General features: G+C 44.1%; 1 protein-coding gene across 1 annotated transcript in view; it reads right to left on the bottom strand.

Annotated features, from left to right (window-relative positions):
* MSN (moesin) overlaps positions 1–14,000 on the bottom strand; it is a 74,894-nt gene that overhangs the window by 59,733 nt on the left and 1,161 nt on the right. The gene's annotated exons all lie outside the window — the stretch shown is intronic.

Below are 14,000 nucleotides of genomic sequence, written 5' to 3'. Positions count from 1 at the left end.
TTATACTAAAGAGATAAGGTGAAGGTGGCACCTCCCTCCCCAGGTACTTGTGGTCATTCTTGAGTAGGGTTGTGCTAGGGCCAGTTGGAGTCATGCTGCTCAAATGAGTGAGGAGATGGTACTTCCCTGCATACTTCCTACTTAAAAAAAATTAAAAACAGGCTGTAGTGGCACCTATGTGGGGTTCAGAGAAACTGTAGCATCTGGCATTCTGGGTTCAGAGGCTTGATTGGAATCATATATAGGACAGAACTTTAAAAGGCCAACTGGAACAAACATACTGGAGTGTCCTGGGCCTACCTTCCTTCCTTTGTGCCTCACACCTCACAGACTACTTGCAGATGCATTAGTGCACTGAATGAATCCTCGGCATAACCCTAAAAAGTAGGATGCTATTATTACTCTTTCCATTCCACAGATGGGGAACTAAAATCTGGAATGGTTTCAGAATTTGCACTGGTGACTCAAGGCCAGCTAGGCTTTCTCTGTACTTACACTCAAGCCTCTCTTCCCCATAGGTGCTAATACACCTGTCCCTTCTCCAAGGTGTATTTTCTCTATTACTAGTGGTTAGTATGCCTTACCAGGTGCTCATCCAACACTGTTGGATCCCCTGCATTCATTGCTACTGCTTCTCCCTCACCATGTGTATTACTGACCAAATGCTCCTCAAAGGTTTGTCCATTCCTAACCACCTCCACCTGGAGAATGGCCCCTTCTTGAGGCAGGAAGAGCTAGAAGCTTCCAAATGCACACGTTTAATGAAACAGCAAGCCTAGGAGCCCAGATGGCTGCAATTCCACATGGTAAATAACATAACAGAAGTTCTTACAAAGTACAATGGAAACATAGAAGATAGTACAATACCATCTGGGAGTAATAAAGAAAATTTCCAGTGGAAGTGACATGGAGTAGTGGGGGAGATGAAGAAGAGGCACCTGAAATTTCAAGCTGAAGGAAAGAACATAGGCTAAAGCAGAAAGAAGAGGTATGACATTGCTTTCCACAGTTAAAAAAAAATCATGGCCAGGTGTGGTGGCTCATGCCTGTAATCCCAGCACTTTGGGAGGCTGAGGTGGGTGGATCACCTTAGGCCAGGAGTTCAAGACCAGCCTAGCCAACATAGTAAAACCCTGTCTCTACTAAAAAAATACAAAAATTAGCCAGGTTCGGTGGCACATGCCTGTAATCCTAGCTGCTGGGGAGGCTGAGGCACAAGAATCGCTTGAACCCAGGAGGTGGAGGTTACAGTGAGCCAAGATTGGACCACTGCACTCCAGCCTGGGCAACAGAATGAGACTCTGTCTCAAAAAAACAAAATGAAACAAAACAAATTCAACCTTAGAAAGCCGGATGAAAAAAAGAAAAAGGACGGGTATAGCTTACTTGGACTTGGGAAACCTTGGGCCCACAAAGCTACCACATAGCATACATGTGGGAATAAATGAGAGCTGAGTTGGGAGAGGAAGCTAGAATGAGGCGAGGTGCCAAAGGGACCTCCCTATATGCCATGCTAACAGGTTTCAATTTTCTCTTTTCTATTCATTGATTCTTTTTTTTTTTTTTTTTTACTTTTTTTTTTTATTATACTTTAGGTTTTAGGGTACATGTGCACAATGTGCAGGTTTGTTACATATGTATCCATGTGCCATGTTGATTTCCTGCACCCATTAACTCGTCATTTAGCATTAGGTATATCTCCTAATGCTGTCCCTCCCCCCTTCCCCCACCCCACAACAGTCCCCGGAGTGTGATGTTCCCCTTCCTGTGTCCATGAGTTCTCATTGTTCAATTCCCACCTATGAGTGAGAACATGTGGTGTTTGGTTTTTTGTCCTTGCGATAGTTTACTGAGAATGATGTTTTCCAGTTTCATCCATGTCCCTACAAAGGACACGAACTCATCATTTTTTATGGCTGCATAGTATTCCATGGTGTATATGTGCCACATTTTCTTAATCCAGTCTATCGTTGTTGGACATTTGGGTTGGTTCCAACTCTTTGCTATTGTGAATAGTGCCGCAATAAACATACGTGTGCATGTGTCTTTATAGCAGCATGATTTATAGTCCTTTGTGTATATACCCAGTAATGGGATGGCTGGGTCAAATGGTATTTCTAGTTCTAGATCCCTGAGGAATCGCCACACTGACTTCCACAATGGTTGAACTAGTTTACAGTCCCACCAACAGTGTAAAAGTGTTCCTATTTCTCCACATCCTCTCCAGTACCTGTTGTTCAATTTTCTCTTTTCACATTCATGGGAATGTTATCAATACTAGCAAATGCTGGGAGTAATCTAAATGCTCCCCAAAAGGAGAATGGTTTTAAATTATGGCATAGCCTTTGAATAGAATTTTACATGGCCATTAGAATGTTCATTTCTTAAATAGCACTTATCTAAGTTTTTAGTGATGTGTTAAGTAGGGGGAAAGAAGGAGAACTTTTTTATGTACACTATGATTGCACCATCAAAAACTAAGGTACATATATGAGATATGACAAGAAATACAAATAATTATTGCCATGTTAAAATGATGAATTTATACACAATTTCTCTCTCTATTTGCTAAACTTTGTCATATGCCAATGCTGAGTTTTAAAAAAAGGGGAAATATAAAAAAAAGAACCACTCTTCTTCCATTTGACTCTACATTCTTTCTTCCTCCACCTGCTTGCCTACCTTCCCAAACCAACAGCCATTTTGATCCACCACCTACAACTGGCATCGCTAACAACCCATGTGAGGCACCTAGGAAGAATGAGAAGCTTCCAGCGAGGCAGCTGCTTCCAGCAGCAAGCTCCTGCATAGCCCACAGGCTATTCCAGCTCAATGCTGGAGAAGAATCTTCCCCCTAACAGCACTGCCCAGCACTACCCAACTAAGGCTTCTCTGGTTAAACTGCCCAAGGATGCCCAAGGAACTTGTTTCTAAAGGAAGGAAAACAGATGTGAAGACTTCTTCTTGTGCTTTCTCCAGGGGGCTCAGAGCAGGTAAGGTTTATGTTCATGGCCAACTCTTAGGTGGCTGAGATCCAATGTGGGATCCTTGTTTCACAAGCAAGCACTGGATAAAGTGTCAGTGAGAAGGAAGAAAAGGAGGAAGAAGTAGAGGATGGGTAAAAACAGATCCAATGAAGGGTACACCTTTCCCAGAAACTTGCTTATTCCCTATCAGCCTTGTAGGCCCTCACAGAAAATTCAGAAGTCCCTCTCATTTGATCTCCAGGACTAATACCAAAGGAAACCATATTTACAAAATACAGGATCAGTTGAAAGCCCAGCACTAGGTGTGTGGCAATCTTCCTGACTAGAAATTCTCCCTTTTGCTCCACCCAAGCCCACATCACCTAGCTCTCCCCGTCCAAGGGCAACATAGTCAACAATGACTCAGATAGAGGAAGGGGAAAGGGAGCTTAGCAATTTAAGACTCAGTCAAAAGCAATTTCATAGCCCTACAAAAAGGGATGTTGTGGGGGAGGGAGTAAAGGAAGTGAAATCTCGTATGTGCTCAGTTTTAGTTTGCTTCTTTGTCTTCCCTTTCCCTGATGGAACAATGACCAATCCAAGGGTCTTCTATTCTTCCTGAGTCACAGATGACCAAAAATAGCCAGCAACTGTAGTCTGCAGGCTGGACTCCAAGACCCCACCCAAGGCATGTAGTCAACAGTTGTCTCTCCAAGCCAGGATCTCCACAATGAGCTCTCTGGTAGGTAGATCCAGTATATCCAGAGCACAGCTCACTGAAAAGGAGGGGGCTGCTTACATATAGATAGCCAGAGGAGAAAATGACTCAATGCCATTCTAAATGGGAAAAGGAAGCTTCTCCGAAAAGTCACCACTCTGCTCTGCTACAGGCTTTCCAAGAACCCTTTCCTAGCCTCTTAAAGACTGGGCACAAATAATCAGAATGTCAGAAAAAGCCAATGTCTCTATTTTGTAGATAAGAAAATTAAGCCTCATAAAAGTGACTTGCCCAAGGTCACACAGGCAGAGATTAAAAACCAAATATCTCACTCTTCTTTCCATTGTACCATTTTTTACTGGAAGGTATTTTTAAAGACACCCAGACAAGTGCCCCAAGCTGTAAGTGTCAAAAGCTCAGCTCTTCTAACCTAAAGCTAGACAGCTCAGGACTGGGAAGGGGAGGTAGAGGGAACTTAGACTCAGCCCACCCAGGAAAGCCAAGTGAGCAGGCTAGGCATACAACAGGCATACTTAAAGAACTAGACTTACCAACTGGAAGGCTTTACCTAATCCAAAGAAATAGTTTCTAGTGCTGAAAGCCCTAGCCCCATCCCACCCCCATACTCTGAACCTCTTTAGGCCAATCGAGACCACTCCTAGGCTGTCAGAGATCTAGGTAAGAAGCTGGAGAGGAGTGACCAGGCAGTGCCAAGAGGATAAGGGGAGATAAGAAAGCAGGGTGGAGAAATCACAGTCATTCCAGAGCTCTCCCATCTTCCTCTCTCCTTCCCCACTCCTCCCCCATATTAGGACTCTAAACAAGAAGAAAAGAAGTTTGCAGGTGGTATTGTATAAACTTGAAGAAGGCATTCCCTGTACTAAAGGAGAACAGAGGACTAGTTGAGGTGGGGTGGCAAGGAGAGGGAGTAACTTGAGGGGGGAGAAAATAGCCAAATAAGGCAGACTTGACTGGTAGGAATCATCAGGAAAGGTTCCAGAAGTTGACGTCGCAGGGAGGAAGCCTTTAGTCATCGGTTTCCTCTGGCAACTGGCCTAAGGCCAGAAGGAAAAAAACTCCCAACCTTAGGAAAATGCCCAGGCTATGGCAGATAGAAAGGCAACTAGGCTAGATTTTCACCAGGCCCACATCAGGCCCTGCTGGAGCAACTCTTCAAGTACTCAAAGCAGAAAGATGTAGTGTAACCCTAAAACATGGTAGATGTTCCCACCAAGCATATGCTAGATCTACAATGGCCCAGGCACCAAGGGGAATAAGGAACCTGGGAGGGGGGTTTGTTCTTTTCCATTTACATATTTCTTTTTTTTTTTCTTTTTTTTTTTAGACAGAGTCTTGCTTTGTCACCCAGGCTGGAGTGCAATGGCGTGATCTCAGCTCACTGCAACCTCCACCTCCCAGGTTCAAGTGATTCTCCTGCCTCAGTCTCCCGAGTAGCTGGGATTACAGGCACCTGCCAACACACCCAGCTATTTTTTCTATTTTTAGTAGAGACGAGGTTTCACCATATTGGCCAGGCTGGTCTCAAATTTCTGACCTCAAATGATCCACCTGCCTCGGCCTCTCAAAGTGCTGGGATTACAGGCATGAGCCACCACACTCAAACTCCATTTGCCTCTTTCTAATATTGCTGATATTTTCATGTTGGAGAAAAGGAAAATTAAAAGGCAAAGAAGTTATGTGACTATTCTTCTTTGTAAAGGAATTAGTCAGTCTCCCACAAGTATCTACAAGGATGTTTGGAGAGGAGTTTAGCTCACTTAAAACCCTTGAAAATAGCAAAGATTCGTACGACTTAACTAATGATGCCCAGATTGACTGTTACCTTGACCCTCACCCTCCAACTCCATACCATAGATTAGTCAACCTCAGTTAAAAATTACAACAGATAAAAAAGAGGCTCTTGGTGAGCTTCATCAAACATCCAGGCTGAGAATCTGAAAAAATAAATGGATCGGCCAGGCGCGGTGCCTCACGCCTGTAATCCCAGCACTTTGGGAGGCTGAAGCAGGCAGATCACCTGAGGTCAGGAGTTCAAGACCAGCCTGGCCAACATGGTGAAATCTCGTTTCTACTAAAAAAATATAAAAATTAGCCGGGCACGGTGGCGCACGCCTGTAGTCCCAGCTACTCGGTGGCTGAGACAGGAGAATCTCTTGAACCCAGGAGATGGGGGTTGCAGTGAGCCAAAATCATGCCACTGCACTCCAGCCTGGGCAACAGAGCAAGACTCCGTCTCAAAAAAAAAAAAGAAAAGAAAAAAAAGAAATGGATCATGGATTGGAGGGAAGGCAGATTAGATCAAGAAAGTAAGATCAGGAACCTTATCTGAACACACAACTTGAGAAAAATAAGACTTGATCCTTCTCAGGTATTTAATGCAGGCCAAGGTTAAAGAGAGGGAAAGAAATACTGATCAAGCCTGACAGGTATGCCTTGTTCCCCCTCCTAGGCCTTGGCCCCAGTCACTTCCCAAATATATACCCAGGAAAAAAATTTTCAGGATTATATCTTGTTTTGTACAACCAAATTGTCATATTTCAACTCTTCTCTCATTAGGCCCTGATCACTACCCTGGATGCACGAAGTATCTATCAAATTCCCACAGGGTAGAAGGGTTGCCAGGAATGGGAAGAAACTCTAATATTCGAAGTCACCTATCACAGAAGATAACTGGCAAAACAGTTCTACTAAGCAAGTACAGAGCCATTTGCCATACTAGTGGCCTAAGAGCTATGTCAACACTTACCTTATGCCACAACAAGCCGATTGAAAGGAGTATCAGATTTGGTATCTGTGTCATTAGGCACAGACAAAGGGCTGTGCTTTGAAAGTTGCCCAAAAGGCCTTTTCTCCAAATTCAAGACCCAGATGCTGCAACTGTGCCCTGGCCAGAAAACATCATACTCCTCCACCTCTAACCACACACTGAGAAATCCTCCCCGCCATCTCCACCCTTTCCCAAATACCTGATTTTACAGCAAAGTCAATGAGAGAATTAAAAGCTGTTTCTAGGCTGCTGACATAAAGTTATTGCCAAGCTCTATTCTTTGGTTTAGTTCATGTGTAAGCATGAAGAAAAGACCCTCTCACATACCTACTTGGGCAACAAAAGCAACATTTTTAAAAATTAATTTGCCCAGGCCGGGCGTGGTGGCTCACACCTGTAATCCCACCACTTTGGGAGGCCGAGGTGGGCAGATCACTTGAGGTCAGGAGTTCAAGACCAGCCTGGCCAACATGGTGAAACCCCATCTCTACTAAAAATACAAAAATTGGTTGGGCATGGTGGTGCATGCCTGTAATCCCAGCTATTTGGGAGGCTGAGGCACGAGAATTGCTTGAACCAGGAGGTGGAGGTTGCAGTGAGCCAAGATTGTGCCATTGCACTCCAGCCTGGGCAACAGAGCGAGACTCCATCTCAAAAAAAATTAATTTGCCCAATTCTGGAAAACCAGAGGTATGGTCTCCCCCACAGACCCTTGTTTGCCAATTAAGAAAGGATTGTTGGATCCAAATTACCCTAGAAAGAGTAGCTTCGTCTATGCTTACATCTGTGGCTCCCCTTGAATCAGTCAGTACCTCAAGCTTCCCTTGACTTCAGATAAAGTAACTTTCAAGAGAGCATCAGTCTAGGGCCATTGGTTTACACCCACATACCAAAAACACATCACTTTCCCACCCAGAACGGCCACTGCTCCCAAGTGTACACACCCTTTAAGGCTCTGTTCATGTCCCAGTAAACCCTTTCTCCTCAAAAAGTTGTAGAAAATGCCATGCAAAGTATATGTTTTTCTCAAGCCATTTTTAAGTGAATTAGCCCTAAATCCCCAATTAAATAGGAGATAGGAGATCTTTGAAGGCAGCAATTGTATCATCTCTTCATTTATTTCTATCCCTTATGGTAAATAGTACATAGTAACCACTCATTAAATGGTAAGAATTCAACTACCTGTCTTCTTTCTTATCCATCCTATCTAGCACAAAGTTAGGCATATAGTAATTCAATAAATAATCATAACATTTGTATACCACTTGTTAGATTCTAGGCACAGTTCTAAGCCCTTTACATAAATTACCTCATGTAATCCTCACAGCAACCCTGTTAAGTACTATTATTATTTATGGTTAAGGAAAATGAGGTGCAGAAGTTAAATAACTTGTCCAAGGCTATATAACTAGTTGGTCGCAGAGCTGGGATTTGAGTCTAGGAAGTCTAGTTCCAGAGTCTGTTTTCCAACACTACTCTATGCTTCCTTTCCATGGAGGCTTGAAAGATCTTTTTTAGCTTCCTGCCCCAGGCTTGGCCTATAAGCACCTAGAGGTGAGTGGTGAACTTTGAGGCCAGGAGATTCCAGTCTGCATTCAAACAATTTGCTACAGCAGCAAATATTGTCACTAAATTGAAAAAGTGCCATACTGTTCTCCTAACTCAAGGGACAGATCAAGCTGGAGCACTGAGTCAGAATTCAGAATTCAAAGAGGTCAGAGCTTAAAATTAAACAGGACAAAGAGAAAGCAGGGAACTGGGGTGAGGGGTAGGCAGGACGAGAAGACAGTCATTGGAGATCCCAGAAAAAGTTGCTATAGCAAAACCATTTTAGGGGAACTCCATTGTAGCCATCTTGTTAATGTAATCACCACAGAGCCAGCTCTCTGGAAGTCTGTGCTCTCTAGGTGGAGTCATCCTTCTAAGACAGCCAAGTCTAGTGGGAGACCACTAACTTGGGAATTAGGAAATCCAAGTTCTCCTTTCAATACTATTACCAACTTTCTGTGACCTCGAACAAGCTGCCTAACCCCTCTGGCTATGAATACGATGAAGAAATTACTCCCTAAAGTTTCTTAGGACAGCAAGGCCTAGTCTCAAGCAGGAAAATGTGACTAGTGTCCTCTCTCTACCTCCCTTCAGCCTACACATATGCCTTCCACCACCCGTCACAAGCCAAAGCAAAACACTTACCTTCCTGGGAAATGCTACAAAGAGTTCCTGAGACAAGGTCAGAGCCTGAACCATTTCCAAATAAAGAAACCCATGAGGTCAGCTCTACGCACTCAGAAGAACTTGCTCTTCCCATGGCCATAACTCCATGGTCATGTCACCACCAGCACAGAGGGAAAAGACACTGAGCACCTCGCAGTGAGTGCCATTTAGAAGGTAGGCATTCACCGTCCCTCCCCTACACTGGAGCCAAGCAAGTTAGGTTTTAGTCCTGGCACTATAACCAGTTCACTCAAATCCTTTCCCTTTTCTGGACTTTAGTGCCCCCATCGAGAAGATAAAGGCTGAGGCAGAAGATTTAAGGCCAGCTCAGTTGTTCCGTGGTTCAAAACACTCCTGTGAGAAACCCTGCCCATCCAGAACAACCAGCTAAAGGAAAGCTTAAGGCTAGGGAAGCTCTGGGTTGCCCTAGATGCAAATGCCTTTGAAATGCTGTACCCCATACAGAATTAGCCGGGCATGGTGGCACATGCCTGTAATCCCAGCTACTCGGGAGCCTGAGGCAGGAGAATCGCTTGAACCCGGGAGGCAGAGGTTGCAGTGAGCCGAGATCGTGCCATTGCACTCCAGCCTGAACAACAGCAAAACTCCGTATCAAAAAAAAAGCTGTACCCCACAATAGCCAGTCCTCAGCTCACTGGTGGTAGATACTTTAGGAGGCTTGTTTAGGAGCCCTTAGGAAGGCCTCAATATCTACCAATATATCTAACTACCACACTCACCATGTTAGAAGAAAATCTGAAACATAATCTAGTAGCTTCCGGGCCTTCCTTTCAGCAGAAATAAAAGGGACTATTCTACTATCAGGCAGGCAGTCATTGAAAAATGTGGGAAGAATGGCAGGAAAATCTATGAAGCTTCCAGTGTTTGTCCAAAGCTTTTCAGTCAACCCATAGCCTTCATAATATACTCTCACTTGGTTTATTTCTTTCCACAGTAAGGAAAGACACAGCCCTTTCTCTCCTATGACTTGGGAAGAAATGGCCAAGAGTACTCAAGCCAGTATTCTTCTTGGATCTACTAATGAAACAAACCAACTCCCATGTGAGAAACAGTCCATTCTGAACTCAGCACTTAAGAAGAAACAGCACTCAAGAAGTATAATGGGACAAGAGGATACATTTTAATAAGCCCTGTTCAATTTTGTATTTCCAATACTGCCTGGCACAAGGAAGGTGCCCAAATGTTGAAGAAACAATGTCTGAAGGAATGAACATACAAATAAGAGACTCAATGCTATACCATCAAGATTCTCAAAAACATCAGTACTGGAGGGATTCCTAGAGTTTACCCATCACTGGTACAGCTCCCTCATGACAACCTGGAGAGACAGAGGGCCTGAAGAAAGGACTTGCCTAAAGTCCCACTTCATTTGGCTCACTTTACTGAGGACAGGAGAGAAGTTCTTCTTATATGGAAAGAGAAGAAAAATTCTCAGTTCAGTGTTGCTTTCCATTTCCCAGCACCCACCTTCCAAATTCATGGAATCCTGAGGTAACCCTCCAAAGTGACAACTTCTATACCACAGATTAGAACCTGGAATTGAAAAGTTTTTCAGCTCTGTCAAGCATGAAATGGAAGGAGGGATGGACAGCAAGCCAGTCAGTAATGAAAAGACCACCCCCTTCACTTGAACCAACAGACTACCCCAAAGGAGGCCACATTTGTACCCTGTTTTTTCCTTTTTGCAAGCAAAGTAATAGAGCAGGTGGCAGGGAAAGAAGATTGTGAGTTAGGAAAGAGGCACACGATAAATTCAATTCTATCTTTGAAAGATTAGAGACAGACTATTCACAATCTGTAACAATGCCGAATTTCCAGCAGCTATGGTTATGAAAGGCCTAACTCTGATAGTGTTGGTAGCCAAATCTTCTCCCCTCTGGGGACCCTGAATCTAGAAATTCCAGTGGGGGAAACTCCCAGAAAGATACAAAGGGACCTAAGACAGGCTGTTGCCATGCAACACTAGAACAGAGTTCAGAATAATTGTAGCTGTCATATTATCTCATCCAGAGAGAATTAGATTTGGAGGCAGGGGAAATAGACTAGATGACTTCCAAATGTCCTTTCCAGCTCCATCATTCGGTAAAGTAGTTTCATGGGAGGAGGAGGTAAGAGAAAAGTAAGAACAACACCCTAAAACAAGCTACTGTTGCAGGCAGATGGAGAATGGAAAGTTAGAAGGTTAGTGATCAATACTACTTCTATCACTGACTCACAGAGCAACCTTTCCCTCTCCAAGCCTAACATGAGAGAGTATAGATTAGTTGGTGTGGGTCCCACAAAGGCCTTCCTGCCCCACCAGCCCCCTCCCTACCCAGAGGGCTGTTAAAAGAAAAGCGTAAAGGAAATTCCCAAGATGGTTCCTGCTCTGTCTCTATCATCTACACTTTCACAAAGGGCCAAGTGGACCGAAGAACCCAAGTGGAGAGATGCAGGATCCTCTCTCATATGACCTCTCTTCCTGATCCTTTTCCCCACACTTAAGTCTGTAGGCAGGGCTGGTTCAAGGGTTAAAAGACTGAGATTCTGGCTCCTATTTACCAAGTACCACTTTAGTGCCACTCGAGTGGCTCAAGTAATGCTAGGAATGGCAGGAGAATAAACAGTCCACATAGCCCCTGTTAAAGTTTAGCTGAATGCCGACCCAAACACCTTCAAATACTTCAAGGATCTAGGCTCTATGTCTGCTCACATTGATGGTCCCATCAAATGACCACTCGATTGCCTTTCCCCTGATCTGTCATTCTATGGCTAAAACCCCAGCAGATCAAAGAGGTGTTTCACCAAGACTGACCCTCTAAGTAAGACCTAGATTCAAGTCCTAGCTTTGCAACTGGCATACTGCATCACTCTAGGTTAGTCTCCCCCTAACATGAGTTTCATTTTCATCATCTATACAATGAGAGGAATTGGACTTTATAGTTGTGGAGAGCCTTTTCAATACTAGCATTTAATAAATCCCAAGGAAGGAAACCAGAAACTCAAGAACATCTCGAAAATCCAAAACACTCTTTTTTTAGGAAATCCAAGAAAGCCTCAAAGCCTTTGTGATCCTAAAAGAAAAAAATTAAAGAAGGTAGGGAGGGGGAAAGGCCTTTTTAAAAAAATATATATATATATATAACTGTCATCATCACCAAAAAATGTAGATGGCAATTAATAAGCTTTTCCATTCTGGCTACTAAAGCAGACTCAAGAAACTGGCAACCAGAAGCAGAGTCCAAGGAACGGCAAGAAGGCAAGGGTGGCAGTGGGTAGTGAGGCATGTTTTTTTGTTTTTTTGCTTTTTTTGTTTTTGAGATGGAGTCTCGCTCTGTCGCCCAAGCTGGAGTGCAGTGGCGTGATCTCGGCTCACTGCAACCTCCGCCTCCCAGGTTCAAGTGATTTTCCTGCCTCAGCCTCCCAAGTAGCTGGGATTACAGGCGCACACCACCATGCCGGGCTAATTTTTGTAATTTTAGTAGAGACGGGGTTTCACCATGTTGGTCAGGCTGGTCTCGAACTCCTGACCTCGTGATCCGCCTGCCTCGGCCTCCCAAAGTGCTGGGATTACTGGCTTGAGCCACCACACCCGGCCGCCATGTTTTAACAGATGTAGGGGAGGTTGGGCTGACTAGGAGGGACAATTAGCTATAAAAGTGAAACCAACCCTAGATAGGCTGTAGACATGCTGCAATATGAATGAACGAGTTCGATTTTCCACTACTTTTCTCTATCTGTCACACGCTAGAAATAGCCTAAAGCACATAAATGAAAATGGAGCAGAGAAAGGGAAATTTTTTCCCCTTTTAATTAAAATTACTGTTTGGTATTCAGTGAACTAGGGTGTGCCCCTGCACCCCTTGGCCTTGGTATGAGGAATAAGAAAAGTAACAGAAGGCACCTGGTGACACTACTGAACCTTACCAGGAGACCACACAAATGTCAACCTTGGCCACCTTGCTCAAATTACTCATTTCCTTTTATCTGAGGACCATAAAGGCCTGAGAACAGGGGGCAATTTGTTTGGAGCAAGAAAGGCAACTCAAATGTCAAGAACTCAATCACTGGGTCAGAACAGAGGGTCAATGAGATGAGCATCAGAAAGCCTGGACCCCAATCTTGGCTCAGGCACCATGTGCCCTTAGGTAGGTCTTTCCCTGTAGGTCTCAATATCCTCATTAGTTTTTTGTTTTAGTTTTTGTTTTTTTTTTTTTAAGAGAGTTGTACTAAATAGATAGTCTCCAAGGTCCCTTTCAGGTTAAGATTCTATGATCTTAACAGACATAATATAGTTGCTTTTCCTAAAAGTTGACCATTCCTTGAGTCAAAACATAGAAAATTCTCTAATACTTCCAGTCTATCAAAATTCAGCCCTCTCCTTCCAATTTGATTCAGGTTTCAGTCAATCTGCATAAAAATGCCTTCAGTATTTAGGTACCCTCATTACTCCAGGCCTGACTACAAACAACTTATACTCCATTCTCTCTCCATTCCCAGGGAAACAATAAACACGCTGTCTTGTCTTCTTTGCCACTTTGACTCAGATGAGACGGTTAATGCAAGTTTGAAGCGACTTCCAGGCCCATGAAGCTGTGTTTCAAAGTGGGCTATCTCAAACTGAGGATGAGATATGCCACTACAGAAGAAAGGCCGTGGAGCAATGTCTATTCCCAGAGATCCACCCAACTGTTCAGGCAAAGCCGCACCTTAAGAGGAGTCAGGAGTCAACCACAGAGACAGACCCAAAGAGCTGCTCCTGACAGGATCTTTATAATCCTGTTTTGGCAGACAATGGGATATTTTCCCCGTTCTCCAAAACCATTACTCTCTCTCTTTGGGGGCGGGGGTTAGGGAAGAAATTGTGTAAAAGCCTCATGTCCTAAAACCACAAGCAATTTAAAAGAGATAGACAGTGAAAGCACATACTTTTTGAAAACTTGGTGTTTTTGAAGGACAAGGTTCTGGAAAGGCAAGAACGACTTGGCAGTGAGGCTGGTATACAGTAACGTGGCAACCAAAGCTCATCACAAACCCAAAAGGCTGGGCCCCCAACTCGCCTCCTCTCATCCCAGGAGCCTTCAGCCCTTTTCAAGGCTACTAGTCACTATCTCACCTCTACAAGGCTCAAGCAGTCCTGGGGAGACATGTCTGGGAGCACTGCATTGCCCAGGCCAGCTCAACAAGCTGTTTGGCCTAAGGGACTCAAGCCAGGGTGGTCACCAGGCCTTTCTGAGCAAGGGAAGGGCCTCAGCAGCCATTTGGCATGACTTGCACAAAAGCAAGCAGAGCTCATTAGTCAGGCACACCCCTC

The sequence above is a fragment of the Symphalangus syndactylus genome, chromosome X, assembly GCF_028878055.3.
Source record: "Symphalangus syndactylus isolate Jambi chromosome X, NHGRI_mSymSyn1-v2.1_pri, whole genome shotgun sequence".
Classification (NCBI taxonomy): domain Eukaryota; kingdom Metazoa; phylum Chordata; class Mammalia; order Primates; family Hylobatidae; genus Symphalangus; species Symphalangus syndactylus.
Note: the sequence above shows the minus strand (reverse complement) of the source record. Positions and strands in the feature narration are given on the sequence as shown.